This window comes from Prorops nasuta, unplaced genomic scaffold (assembly GCF_024137725.1).
Source record: "Prorops nasuta isolate Cenicafe-Biocafe unplaced genomic scaffold, Cenicafe_Pnas_1.2 PNAS00013, whole genome shotgun sequence".
Taxonomy (NCBI): domain Eukaryota; kingdom Metazoa; phylum Arthropoda; class Insecta; order Hymenoptera; family Bethylidae; genus Prorops; species Prorops nasuta.
The window spans coordinates 6,906,666-6,910,101 of NW_027116810.1; the positions used below are offsets into that span (position 1 = coordinate 6,906,666).

Genomic DNA, 3,436 nt, shown 5'->3' on the forward strand with positions numbered 1-3,436 from the left:
CTATATAGGTTTGCTAAAATATCGCGCAGAAAACCGTACAAAGAACTGTCAGATTTCTGTTCGAAGCCTGATATCCAACTACGACATAGTAATTTGACCGTCTCCTGCATGAATTCTCAAGTTCTTTTTCATGTTTTAAAATAACTACTACATCCTCTCTCTCTCTCTCTCTCTCTCTGACTCAATTTTGTCCAATGCAGAAATTCATTTATTCGATCACGCAGCAGCTGTCGGACTTGAGCGAGGCTGCCACGAGGAGAGTATAGTCGTCTTATACTAATCACTGGACCATAGAACACGTGTATTTTTGCGAGGATGGAAACGCGAGGATCGTATGGTTAGTTTATTACCAAGCTGTTTATTTTCCGAGTGGCACGCCTTGCTCGCTATCCTCTCTAGCGATATGCAACGGAGGCCGAGTATACACGCCGCTAGGGACCAGCTTGGTCCTTTTGCTGCACTTGCAATGACCCGCAGCGGCCTTAACGTACCTGCCCCACTCCATTCCACTCCCTGATCGGATATTGGATGCTTCTCTATATACGCTTCTCATCACGCTGCGTAACCGCTCCGTACCATTGCAATCTGGATAGACGTTGCATCGCAAATTGGAATTGCACGGCTAAAAACCATCCTTTCCCTCGTTATTATGTTAAAATTACGCGAAACGGCTTACATAATTTTTTCATCTAAATATATATAGGGAGAAAGTGACAGAGAGGAAGGTGGGGGGAAATTTGGTGGAGGAAGCAAAAAGAAAAGGATGAATCTGAGCCATGAACTATGAACGAGCGTGGTCGAGGAGTAGTATACGACTGCGCAGCTGGCATAACGGTATGTTAAAAGTGTTTGCAGCTTACAATCGCGATCCATTGGAGTGCAGAGAGCTGTGCAGAGCGGTGCATCTGGAAGGTAAGCGTCGGCATGCAGGCAGAGAGCCGGATGTGCACTTGCCGGGGTCACTTTCGCGGGAGCTACCTGCATCTCGCGCGGCAGTCACGAGCAGTCGGCCAGGCCAGGATCGGCGCGGTTCTGCCTCTGGCTCTACTATATAGTATATAGTGGTGAGTGCACGGTGCACGCGTCGAGCAACTATTACTATCGCCACTAGGCGCGGTGGGTGCTGTAAGCCGGGGCGTGTGAACGCTGTGACATATGCGCCGAGTGTCACTTTCTTTAATCGCCTATATGAAACCTACCTACTCACTTGTATATGTATAAATAAATATGTTTATATTTACAACCGATCGCTCTTTCTTACCCGACAAACCATCCTCTTCAGGAAGCAATCACCTCGGTCGACCCTACTCTGGACTCGACGGTGCAACACTGTACTCAGTTTTATTTTATAACAGAGATCAAATATAGTGTAAGAGTCGTACGATGAAATTTATTTATATTAACTATCACTTTGTTACTATAAGAAGAAGCTTCAGTATGTTATATATATATATATATTTTAGACTCTTCATTTTATCATCATAGCATATGATTTAAGAATTAGATACCACCTGGTCAACTCTCTTCCGGGATTGACTATGCAACTCTTCTGAATTTAAGTCTTAAATAAATTTAAAACTGGACGTACGAGTTATACAATAGAGAGTTTGTATACGAACCACTTCGTTACTATACAGACGGGAGTCCATTCTCTTCGGGAAGTATCTGTATGGTCAACTTATATCTCTCAGGAGAAAATAAAACTGTAAGAGAATTGCCACGATATAGCATGACGTCAAATCCCCTCGATTGAGAGATAACAATATTTCGATTTTACAATGCAGAATTGGTAAAATAATAAATATTATAGCTTCGTTTGGTAAATTTACTAAAATTGTCTTCAAAACAGGTGATAATTGTCATCTATAGCGATCGATGGGGTAATTTTTATTACTTTCGCACACAGTAAATTTTATCGTTCCACACTGTAATAATTATCGTCTCAGATTCAAGAAGATATCATGCTACATACATCCCGAAAGAATATCTTCATAGAGTAAGTTTCTACATTTCATATAGAAAAAATTGTAATTTTTGTTTTTAATCGTTATAAAACAGCCAGTTTTTTCCGGACTCGAATTCTACAGTAAAACACTCTCGAATTCAGTTATTAAATACATTGAAAACTGAACATACGATCTGTAGAATGAAAACTTGGTATACGATCCACATTGTTACTACCGGGGTAAAGTGCAGCGTGTACACTGACATTCATCGAATCTGCTCGTGAAGAAATGGCCTACTAGATTTGTAACTAGCTGGACAGCTTCAGGTCTCTAGTTCTCACCAAAGCGTAAAACGTCACGGTGACGTCCAGATGACGTCACGATGACGTATAGGAGTCGTGGTGGGGAGAATAAGGAGAATCTGGTAAATTGCATATACTCGAGTGTAGCGGTTGATCGTCTTACTTTTGTCAAAAGTATATCATCTCGGGATAAAATGGTATAGTAAGAATTTTCTTCTTTCTCTGTCTAATAGCATAAGAGTGAGAGAGAAAGACATATGATACCCCATGTGCCCATTGATTCTGCTCGAGCACGTTTTTGGTATAGTGATAGGAATTTTGGTATACTGATAGAAGCGGTAATAATATAGTAATCAAACGACAGATCAATAAAAAGAAGAGGGCATATTCCAATGAGTGAAGTGTCAAAATGTGCAACTTAACCTCTGTAATTTGTATTAATTTATTAAAATAACTTGTAAGTGATGAACTTTTAATAAAATCATATTAAGTGTTATAAATTTGTATAAAAAAATATGTATTTTAGTTTTAACCTATTATTGTGTAACATATGGTGTATAAAAATAACTGAAAATATATATTTTAAATTAAATTTATGTTGTTGATATTTTGTCAAGAATAACACATCATTAACTTTTATATTAATAATAAGGAGCTATATTCTTGAGTCGTAAAGTCCATTGGAGCTTGCAAGTCAACTATGGATCCCAAGCTTACAGCAATAAGATTCTACGAATAAAGAAGATGCAATTCATTATTAAAATAGATAATCGTTAACTCAGATTTTTTTGCAGAAACCTAATATCAATAGTGACAAGCTTTCGTATCTATTTCCAATTGATGATGCTGGAAGAGAACCTCTGAGAGCTCCTGACAGCTCAACTGCCACAGGTCCAAGAAACAGCTATTTACGTAAATCTGTCCAGTGTCATGCAATACATTATCCAGAAGCCATTCTGCTATTATCCAGCTAATGTTTCTACGCAATATAATTAATTTCTTATTAATTTTCAAATATACTAAATATGTAAAGAAGAAAAAGCCAATATATTAAAATCCATTTACTTACACTACATCTCATTACGTAACCATGAGTGAATATTGTTGAATGGTGACAGAACAGTTTATAGTTGCAGAATCAGAATACATTCCTGTTGTGGGTAATGTTGCTGGGTCCTTTTGTTCTTT

The 3,436-nt window shown here is 38.3% G+C and overlaps 1 long non-coding RNA gene across 1 annotated transcript; it reads right to left on the reverse strand.

Moving 5' to 3' along the window:
• Nucleotides 1-2,861: 2,861 nt before the first annotated feature.
• Nucleotides 2,862-3,436, reverse strand: LOC136778189 (uncharacterized). Its single transcript, XR_010823381.1, has 3 exons — nt 3,318-3,436; nt 3,047-3,227; nt 2,862-2,977 (listed from the first exon to the last, which is right to left on the reverse strand). It is a non-coding gene; the product is annotated as an uncharacterized lncRNA (long non-coding RNA).